The 11,368-nt window shown below is 43.7% G+C and overlaps 1 protein-coding gene across 3 annotated transcripts in view; it reads right to left on the reverse strand.

The window, feature by feature from the left end:
- The window catches only part of LOC127631840 (stromal interaction molecule 1-like), a 58,239-nt gene extending 56,888 nt beyond the window's left edge, over positions 1-1,351 (reverse strand). For all 3 annotated transcript variants that reach the window (XM_052110213.1, XM_052110212.1, XM_052110214.1), the window contains exon 1: positions 1,069-1,351. The gene's annotated coding sequence lies outside the window, so the exon portion shown is untranslated. The remainder of the gene's footprint in view (positions 1-1,068) is intronic.
- Positions 1,352-11,368: the final 10,017 nt, after the last annotated feature.

An 11,368-nucleotide genomic window follows, 5' to 3' on the forward strand; every position in this document is an offset into this window, starting at 1 on the left:
TAAGACTGGAAGTACTGTTAATTTTGCTGCTACATTATCCAGTAGACTAGTAAACAATAAAGTTCTTCTTAATAGTTTGTACATTTATATTGAAAAAATGTGTAGTTAAAGGTTTGTGTTTCTTTACATATAATTAGCATCTCTCAGTGAGGTATATATATTCTAAACTGATGAGAAAAACAACACTGGTATTGGATCGGTATCGGCCGATACTGAGATTTCAGATATCGATCGGTGCATCCCTAGTTTAGAACGGCACGAACACAAGCGGAGTGATACACAAAGTGAAGCGTCGGAGTGCTGATGGTGTCAGACCAACAGTGCTCATGGAACGTCTCTCGTCCAATCAGATTCCAGGACCGGAACTAACTGTTGTATATACTATATTATATCACTGTAGATTTGTTTATGTACCTACAACAATTTCCACTGGCCTTGCTGTGTGGCAATAAAATAGTTTCTTCACTACTCTATTCTATTCAGAACTAAAAAGTACAGTATGTTATAACTGCCCCAAGTATACCCTCCTTAACTATCTAATTGTTTAAACACTTAAGTGGAAACTATGCATTGCAACAAAGTCAATTTGGCAATATTGCACCATCATGCAACCCTTGCTCACATATATTGGCCATCTGAAAGGTTTATGGACAGGACATGTATCGTTAGTCTACACTGCTCTTTCATATGATGGCTACAGAGAGAATTTCCTCATTAAAATCTTAATAATTAGTATATTAACCCACGTTGTTAAACATCCAGGTGTGACTCTAGGTGGTTTAAAAGCACATCTCGACTAGTTTGAGTCACGTTGCTCGTGTTTGCTTAAGGAAACTCACCAACCAAACATTAGACACACATACGCCAAACCATAACAAATCACACTGAAATATCATTATGTTTCATGCAGTTTCATGCGCACCTGGCTTTGTGGCAACACGAGGCCACTAGCACCCACCTTTTCCCGTTTCTTAACACCCAAACCCATCGCTGAAAGGCTATGCATGGTATAACATTCTTAAAAAGACAAAGGCAAACGTTAAATCGTTTAAAAATGCGATCCACTACCTCGGATTCTCGTCTGGAGCGTCTGACTGATTGAGATTCAACTCAAAGGTTCGTCTTCAGCGGCTCATCTCTCCTCCCATGAGACTCCATGGAGGCCATTCATTGAACCATTAACAAAAACAAACGACTACAGTCCAGGGAGCTGTTCTGTACAAGCTCCCTGCCCGCCGAAGAGGGAATAGGGCAGGTGTACGGTGGTTTCCCCGTTCTCTATCAGAGGCAGGCCGTTTCTGCTGTGCGTCCTCCTCGATTCACACCGGGTTCGCTCTCGCTGTCTGGCTGAAGTGCGACGCATGCGTAGTTACCGGCTCTTCCAGACTGCACACAGTTGCACATCCAATCTCTTTGCCTGATAACTAAACTGCTTTTAAACTATCTGCCCCAAAAAAAACAAAAAAAAAAACAGCTCACGTGACAGCATTAAACCAAAGATAAATGTGTATACAAAATACAAAAAAATAAACATAATTTATTTAACTGATTTAGAAACGGATGCTAAACAGCATTTGATGAACAGCATTTAAATAAATATTTAGCAACAAAGAAATTCTACACATTGCTGCACAGGGAATAAATCAGTGAACCCTATTTTTCATTGACATTATTTAATTTACTCGTAATTTAAAGGTGTTAAACTACAGTCAAGCTTTCCCCTTTTGAAAATGTAGTTCGCTGCGCTACATGCTAACAAAGAGTACAGTGACTGAAATCTACATTAAAGCTGATTTTAGGAGAAATGTTTTTAGATAAGCCTACATAGTCTAACTGCATGGTTTATTTTTACAGTCAGAGTATTAACTATCTGCCCTAGTGCACACACAAAACAATAGAGATATCTCAGTTAGGGTGGCAGTATTAGATCACTATTATCAAATGTTCAGGGGCGTAGAAATCATTTCAAAAGTGAGGGGGACATAATGATTTGCGCAACACACACATAAATATATAAGATATATTTTTAAGGCTCTCAAATGATTAAACAGTTTTACTGAATTCATTACATGATTGACCAGTGAATTTTAAACTCAAATTGCACACAAAAAAGTCAATGCTTTTTTTGTTTACATTAACCAATGGGAAAAACTGATTTGCTAAAATTAACCAGACTTCACATCTCTATTCTGGAAGAGCATGTTTAATTATTTCTACTATATCACACACTCTGTTTTTAAGTATGCAGGGCATTCAGTATTTGATCCAGTAGGCTAACTGGTATAAAACCAATAAAGACGCATTGGCTGTATGGTTGGACACCCACATCTGTTGTCTAGTGCTTTCCTGTCTTTTGTTTTGTTTAGTTTTTTTGTTTTTTTGTTCTCACTCAAGAATATCTATTCTCACCCCCTTGTACTGTGCAACTGTGAAAGGACTACTCTGCTGACTAGTGGCCTGGCAATGACATGGCAACACGTAACTCTAAATGGACCATTTAAATGGAACAGTTTAAATTGGACTTTTGTACATTTGCATTTTAAGACTTCGTAAAGGCAACATATGTGATGTATACGAGCAAGTACCATCAATCAAACTGAGGGGGGACAAGAGAATTGTACAACTGAGATTAATATTACACTATACTGAAGAAATCACTGATGAATATGCAAGATGTATTAAAAGTTGGGACAATATGAAAAATGCTAATAAAACAAAAAATAGTAATTTGTAAATTATATTCACCCTTTGCTATATTAAAAGCTCTACAACTAAACATTATATGATGTTTTACTTTGAGAATTAAATTATATATATATTTTTAAATGTACAGTAATTTCAAATCAGATGATTACAACACACTCCAAAAATTTGGGATAGTCGAGAGTTTACCACTATGTAACATCATAATTCCTTCTAATAAGACTTATTAAGCATTTGGGCACTAAAGATACAATTTTGTTAAGTTTAGAAAGTGGCCTATGTCTTGGAACGTTCCCATTAAGTCTTCTTCGTTTTTGAGTCACTGACCTCCTCAGTTCACTAGGCTGCGCTCATTTCCTCCTACAGTCCTTAGTGCAACCACTCAGGCACATTTAAAGCAACTACTTTGGCACATTTCTATTATTTAGAAAACTTTTCAGAATTTATTTGACTCTTTTGGATCATGCATGGTGAGTTATACCTCTCTCTGTGGCATTTCTATTCATATTTTGATATTTTACATTAACTGATTTGATGCCCCCTGACAGTAAGTAGCACAGTCTTGACTTGCAGTCTTAGTTTCTTTGAAAAAGGGAACTGTTTCCACCACCAGAAGAGTCATTTTAGGCCCATAAATGGTATTTTGTATAGTTTCTCAATATCAGATAATCCATTGACTTTAGTTTCACACTCAGAAGTGCATAACTGCAAAATGGACATGTTATTTTAATTTTACTACTTTCAGTAGTTTTGTTCAATAGGCTCTTTATTTAGTTCTTGAAACTAAAGAGAGTGCATTATTTGATCTACAAAGTCTAAAGTCTCCAACATATAAAAGGCATTGACTGAAAATATTGCATTGTTTCTGAAGAATTTAGGCTACAAACGCACCCTTATGAGATAGACTACTTCCCCACCACAACTTCATGCTCTGCAGAACGGTTCTTCTCAGAAAGATATAAATAAAGGTCACTGACAACCCAGTACTGTTTTGTGGGAGTAAGGGCATTCACTTGTAGAGATACACACGTGATAATCTGACACAAACATAACTTGCGCAATCATGATAGTTGTTATGAATACCCTGTCTTGTTTCACTGTTGCCCTTTTGTTTACCATTGTTGTCACTTTTGCACCGCTTAGTTTTCACTTTAGTCCCTTATGTAACTCCATAGTCCTTGTTAGCCTTCGTGTTCACTGTTCATTGTTTACACCTGCCCTTGTTAATTTGCCTTTGGTTTCTGTTAATCACCTTGTTATCTTGTTTGAGTTCTGTTCTTTCATTGGCCACCTATCCCATGTTTGTGTATTTATACCCCGTGTCTTTGTTCAGTCTTTGTCAATCGTTGTTTGATGTTAGCCTGATGTGTGCGTCTCTCCCTTGTTCCCTGTTTGTCTCTACCGTGGTTACCTTAACTAGTTTATGTTTCTTTTCCCCATCGTGGGTTGTTCTTTTGTTCATTTTGTGTTTTCTGATTAAATAAACTCAAACTGCGTTTGGATCCGCATCTCCTCGTCAGCCTCGTTATTCAAACGTTACAGAACGATTGACCACACAATGGATCCAGCAGTTTTTCGGGCGAACTATGAACTGCTCAGCCTGAAGCAAGGGGACCGACCTATAGAAGACCACATCCACGACTTTCTGGTTCTGGCAAACGTTTCAGACTTCCCTAATTTCTCCCTGGTGGTCTTCTTCCGAGGCAACCTGAGTGATGGGCTGAAGGAGCGGCTGCCACCGCCAACGCGCGACTGGACGCTCCGCGCGTTCGTTGAGGAGACCCTACAGATCTGCGGTTCTCCCTTAACAGTGGACATCCTCGAGGAGAACCCCGTAGCGCCTCCCGCAGTATTGACCCTCCATTCACCCGTGGTTCGTCCCTTCACGCCAGTCAACGAGCCAGCGCGGTCCTCTTCGTCTGCCCGGAGGAGGAGGAGAAGACAGGCTTCCGCCTCCCGGCCCACGCCTGCCCCGGTCTGCGAGCCAGAGCCCACGCCTGCCCCGGTGAGCGAGCCAGCTGCCACGCATGTCACAGTGAGCGAACCAGCACCTACGGCCTCTATCGTCAGCAAGCCTGAGCCCTCGTCAACCGCGGTCAGCGAGCCTGAGCCCTTGCCAGCCACGGTCAGCGAACCTGAAGCCACGCCGACCAGGAACAACATCCCAGCTTCGCCAGTCGCATCAGCCCGGAGGAAGAGGAGAAAGGGAGAGGTCTCTGCACTCCAGCCACCGCCTGCCACAGCCCCATGCTCTGAACCCCCCTTGGCTCTGCCCTCAGTGCCCAGCGAACCCAAGCCGGCGCTTACCACGGCAACCCAGCCAGTGCCTGTAGCCTCGGACGTCAGTGAGCCAGCGCCTGTGGCCTCGGACGTCAGTGAGCCAGCGCCTGTGGCCTCGGACGTCAGTGAGCCAGCGCCTGTGGCCTCGGACGTCCGTGAGCCAGCGCCTGTGGCCTCGGACGTCCGTGAGCCAGCGCCTGTGGCCTCGGACGTCCGTGAGCCAGCGCCTGTGGCCTCGGACGTCCGTGAGCCAGCGCCTGTGGCCTCGACGTCCGTGAGCAGCGCCTGGCTCGGACGTCCGTGAGCCAGCGCCTGTGGCCTCGGACGTCCGTGAGCCAGCGCCTGTGGCCTCGGACGTCCGTGAGCCAGCGCCTGTGGCCTCGGACGTCCGTGAGCCAGCGCCTGCAGCCTCGACCGTCAAAGAGCCAGCGCCAGTAACCGTGACCGCCCAAGAGCCAGCGCCAGTGGTCGTGCCCATCCTAGAGCCAGCACCTCTAGGGTCTTCCAGGGCTCCTCCTCCCGAGCTTTCCAGAGCTCCGCCATCCGAGTTTCCAGAGCTCCGCCATCCGAGTTTCCAGAGCTCCGCCTCCCGAGCTTTCCAGAGCTCCGCTCTCCGAGCTTCCCAGAGCTCCGCCTCTCAAGCCCCTCGGGCCTTCCAGGGCTCCGCCCCCTCAAGTCTCTCGAGTCTTCCAGGACTCCGTCTCTCAAGCCTCCCAAGCTTTCCAGAGCTCCGCCCCCTGAGCTCCCCAGAACTCCGCCTCTCAAGCCTTCCAGGGCTCCGCCCCTCAAGTCTCTCGTCTTCCAGGACTCCGCCCCTCAAGCCTCTCGAGCCTGCCAGGGCTCCGCCTCCTGAACCTCTCGAGCCTGCCAGGGCTCCGCCTCCTGAACCTCTCGAGCCTGCCAGGGCTCCGCCCCTCAAGCCTCTCGAGCCTTCCAGGGCTCCCCCCCCCGAGCCTCCTACGGCTCCGCCCCCAGAGCCTCTTGAGCCTCCTACGGCTCCGCCCCCAGAGCCTCTCGAGCCTCCTGCAGCTCCGCCTATGGGGCCTCCTGCGGTTCCACCCCCAGAGCCTTCTACGGCTCCGACTCCAGAGCCTCCGATTGCTCCGCCTCTTGATCCACTCAAGCCTTTGACGGCTCCGCCCCCAGAGCCTCTTGAGCCTCCTACGGCTCCACCTCTCGAGCCACTCAAGCCTTCGACGGCTCCGCCCTCAGAGCCTCCTATGGCTCCGCCACCGAGCCTCCTCCGGCACCGCCTCTCAAGCCACTCAAGCCTTTGGCGGCTCCACCCTCAGAGCCTCCAGAGTCTTCCTGGTCTGCTCTCCTAGAGCCTCCCACGGTGCCGCCTACCTCGGCTCCGCCTCCTGAGCCTCTTTCAGCTCCACCTCCTGAGCCTCCCGAGCCTCTCCCGGCTCCACCTCCATTGGCTCCGTCTTCAGAGTCTTCTTCGCCCTCGCCACCTTCGGCTCCACCTCCAGTGGCTCCGCCTTCTGAGCCTTCTACACCATCGCCTCCCTTGGCTCCGCCCAACACTGTTCTGCCTCCTGACCTGCCCAAGGCCTTACCACCTGAGTCTGCCATGGCCCTGCCTAAGCCTCCTTTGGCCTCCTAAGTCTCTATGGCTCGCCGAAGTCCTCCTTGGCTCCGCCTCACACGGCTCTGCCAGCCTCTGTCCTGTGGCCTCTTCCCAGACCTCCTGTCCCAGTCCTGTGGCCTCTTCCCAGGCCCCCTGACCCAGTCCCTGTCCATTGGCCTCCTCCCAGGCCTCCTGCACCTACCCTTCCCCGGTGGCCAGCTCCCAGACCATCGAAACCTGTCCCTGCCCGGTCGATACCACCCCGGTCTCCTAAACCTGTCCCTTTGTGCCCCCATGGACTGCTTAATTGTCCCTTGTGCCCCCGTGGACTGTCTCATCTCCCTTTGTGCCCCCGTGGACTGTCTCATTTCCCCTCGTGGCCCCCCCGGACTTCCTGCCTGCCCTCTGTGCCCCTTGGACTGCCTCCCTTGTTCTTGTGCCCCCCCTGGTCTGCCTGTCTGCCCCCGCTGCCACCATTTTGTTCTCTGTGGGTTTTTTGTCTTTTGTCTTTTAGGATCGTCTGGAAGCCGATCCTTTGAGGGGGGGGGGGCTCTGTTATGAATACCCTGTCTTGTTTCACTGTTGCCCTTTTGTTTACCATTGTTGTCACTTTTGCACCTCTTAGTTTTCACTTTAGTCCCTTATGTAACTCCATAGTCCTTGTTAGCGTTCGTGTTCACTGTTCATTTTTTACACCTGCCCTTGTTAATTTGCCTTTGGTTTCTGTTAATCACCTTGTAATCTTCTGTTTGAACAGAAAAGAGTTCTGTTCTTTCATTGGCCACCTATCCCATCTTTGTGTATTTATACCCCGTGTCTTTGTCAATCGTTGTTTGATGTTAGCCTGATGTGTGCTTCTCTCCCTTGTTCCCTGTTTGTCTCTACCGTGGTTACCTTAACTAGTTTGTTTCTTTTCCCCATCGTGGGTTGTTCTTTTGTTCATTTTGTGTTTTCTGATTAAATAAACTCAAACTGCGTTTGGATCCTCGTCAGCCTCGTTATTCAAACGTTACAATAGTCTATTAGATTGGCATGGCTCCTGGGTATATTGTTGCTGGTGGTGCCATTTATTTTGTTTTATCAGTGTTGGAATTACTGCCATTTTTAAATTTTTATAAAACAAACATCAAACTAATATTAATGATGCAGTGGAATCAGAATTCGAGTTTTGTGGGATATAGTCCATATCTATTAGCTTTGCGCCCTTCTACATGCTAGTATACATCTAAAGGTTCACAAAAATAAACTTCTATAAACACTTTTAAAATTATTTTTTCTTTCTTAAGAAAATGATCCACAAATATTGATGACTGAACCTGCACTAAACAAATTGTGGTCCAATCAAATGCACTCTAAAATGAGAATATCGCTCTTGCAAGTAGTAAATCATGGTTAATGGCTGTGATGTAGTAAGTAAAGACTCTATTTAAGGAAATTATTCTATTTATGAAAATGATTAATGTCTCATCCCAACTTTACATTGTTTGTTTCCATTGGCCTAAGGGGAAAAGCACGCAGCCATCTTAAAAGTTTTAGAACTTCTGTGAGGTGTTTGCTATAATAGATTTCTATGGTGTTGATGTCAAAGCATGGTTAGCTAGCGAAGTGGATTTACAGGTTACCAAGCTGCAAAATATATCATTAGTAGTTTAGGATTATGAATTAGCTGGTACGTCCAGGAAGAAATTTGGTCAAAATGAATACGTTCTTTTCGGAATACATATTGTCCCCATATTTTAACACACACATGTTGGTGCAGCTATCATTATGAGGACTCTCCATAGACATAATTATTTTTATACTGTACAAACTATAGATTCTATCCCCTAACCCTACCCCTCACAAAAAAAATGTTTTTAAGCGATTTCAATTACTAAACTAGAAATGTCCTCATAAACCACATTTATTGCATAATAACCTTGTAATTACCAGTTTGTATCCTAAAAAAAGTCCTCGTAAACCACTTAAACCTGACCACACACACACACACACACTGTATACTTGCACACATACTGTATATAGCCAGTATGTAAAAGTATACATTTTGTTTTAGATTACATTTACACCATTTTCATAAAAAATTCAAGTTTTTTTAATGTGGGTTGACAAATAAATTTTTAAAAGTACAAATGTATTTTTTTTTCTTTAATGTCTTGAAATTGCATGTACTATTATAATACGAGTTGTCAATGTTTGTAATTTTATATCAGCTTCACATTTTAACACAAAGTATTCAAAACATTGGATCCTTTTAAATAAAACTCCACATTTAAATTGATAGTTCACCCAAAATGAAAATTCTCTAATCATTTACTCACCCTCATGTTATCCCAGGTGTGTATGACTTTATTTCTTCAGCAGAACACATTTGAAGAAAAATAGTGAGATTATGTCCGTAATATTCCAACATGAATTTGTCAAACGAGAACCACGTGAATTCAGCGCCCACGTGAATGTGTATACCGAAAACAGATCAATCTTTAAGTTCTTTTTGCTAGACATTCTTCTCCCTGTACTGTAGGGGGCGATATGCATGGAGAATGTGGATTACCAAAACACAAGAAGAAAAATGTGAAAGTTAAAGTTAAAGTGGAGATTTACTGAGCAGGGAGGAGAATTTATAGGGGAAAAAAGGTCTTAAACATTGATCTGTTTCTTACCCACACCTATCCACTTTTGTAGACATTGATGGGAGTCTTGTGAATTACTTTTATGCTGATTTATGTGATTTGTGGAGCTTCAGAAATTTGCCACCCATTCACTTGCATTATATGGACCAAAAGAGCTGAGATATTCTTCTACAATTCTTAATTTGAGTTCAGCAGATGAGAAAGACATACACATATGGCATGAGGGTGAGTAAATGATGAGAGAACTTTCAGTTTTGGGTGACTATTACTTTAAGTGCTTGTATCATGAAAAACATACAATGTGTCATACTACTGAATGTAATATGGATGTAATGTAATCTGCAAGGTCCAATTTACCTCCATTGGTGTCAGGAAATTAACTTTAACATTGACGGTAAAACACCTCACTTGGCTTTTCATGTAGTAGAGGAGTGGTGTAGCCTCACACCAGTGGTCTTTACAAACACTCAGTAGCTCAATGCATTCTGGCCACTGATAATTCAATGTTCACAATGTCTAAGAAGAAGTACCTCCAACATGACCAGGCAAGAGTGTGTGGAGATTGACAGCATAAGGCATGCATTTTCTTTGCTGCTGTCAATCCTGAGTCTTTTCTGAAGCAATGAAAAGCTGTATGATGAGTCATCATTTAGCAGCAAAAGTTTAGGACAGCATGGTATATCAATTTCAAGAATGTCCTTTAAAGTCGCAGATACCTGTACCCAAAACGTATTTACTTCAGGGCAGTCCCAGAACATATGCTTATAAGTGCTATGGAGCCCCCAGAACATAAATTACAATCAGAAGAAGTGGATAGTTTCATTAAATAATGTTTTCTGGGGTGAGATGCATCCTGTGAACCAATTTGTAATGAATTAATTGTAGGTAAGTGTTGCATCCCAGCAAATATCACCATTATTGGCATCTGTGCTTGGACCACATATACCTCTATGCCAGATGTCCAATATAGGTAGTTGTTTATTGGAGGCTTCCAAAAACTACAACATTTAGAGATGATACCATACCCTTTGTACATCCTTTTTCTTTTAGCACTGAGTGCAATGTGAGAGAAGGGATAGTAGTACCCCATGGACCTCCATCAACTCACATGGTGGATCTCAAGCACATATAAAAGAAAAAGGAGGTCTCTGCAAGTTATATTCTGTACGCAAGTCATTAAATATCCGTAAACGATCTTTCCCCCATTTGTCGGCTAAAACATGAATACCTCTATCGCTCCAATTAGAAAAAACAATGGGTTGGTTATTCATGAGAAGACTATAATTGTGGAATAACGGCGAGTGAGTATGCCATGTCAAATCATTGTTCGAGAACTTTGATGCAGCGCATCAGATTGAGAGAAGGTATGATATTATTGGGGCTAAGTGCCTCTTTATGCTCTTTAAAGGAATATTACAGTATATTAAATCTTGTAATCTATGAGGTAGCTGCATATTAAGTTCAACTGGTTGCTAAGAGACAGGATTGAACCATACTGTGAGAGATCACAAAATAAATAGAGTAACTGATCATATTTAACAACGGCTGTCCCAGTTCTTCCCATAATGATATAGCTCTGGAAGAATTCCAACCCAATCCCTCTTCTTCGTGGCTATAAGAGCAACTTTAATTCCTCTAGTGAAATTGGAGCATTCCGATATGCTGCTTCCTCATCAGAGAGATATGGAAGAGTGAGATCCTGAAGAAAGCTATTACATGCCGAATCCATGATTAAACCATACTGTGAGAGATCACAAAATAAATGCCCTAATGATAAAATGTAAAGTTTGGTAATTCAAGACCACCAGCTTTCTCGTTGCGCTGCATAGTTGTAGATTTTACACAAGCAGGTTTGCCATTCCATATGAATTTAGAAGCCAATGCTTGAATTTTAGTCCAGTAATCCGTGGGTGGCAAATGTGGTATCATAGAGGAGATCAAATTAATGCAACGCAAAACATCCATTTTAATGAGAGCAATTCAGGCTTGTACTGATAATGATAGCGCAGACCAACAAGTCAGATCCATATCTATGCGATTATATATTCTTTGAAAATTTCTTAAAGCTATTATGTGTAGCAATGGAAAAATCTCCACTCCTAGATACCTAAAACTAGATACTATCAGTATGCATGTAGGAAGCGTAGACTGAAAAGATGAGTTATTTAAATACATCAGTGCA

This window comes from Xyrauchen texanus, chromosome 38, assembly GCF_025860055.1.
Source record: "Xyrauchen texanus isolate HMW12.3.18 chromosome 38, RBS_HiC_50CHRs, whole genome shotgun sequence".
In the NCBI taxonomy this organism is placed as follows: Eukaryota; Metazoa; Chordata; class Actinopteri; order Cypriniformes; family Catostomidae; genus Xyrauchen; species Xyrauchen texanus.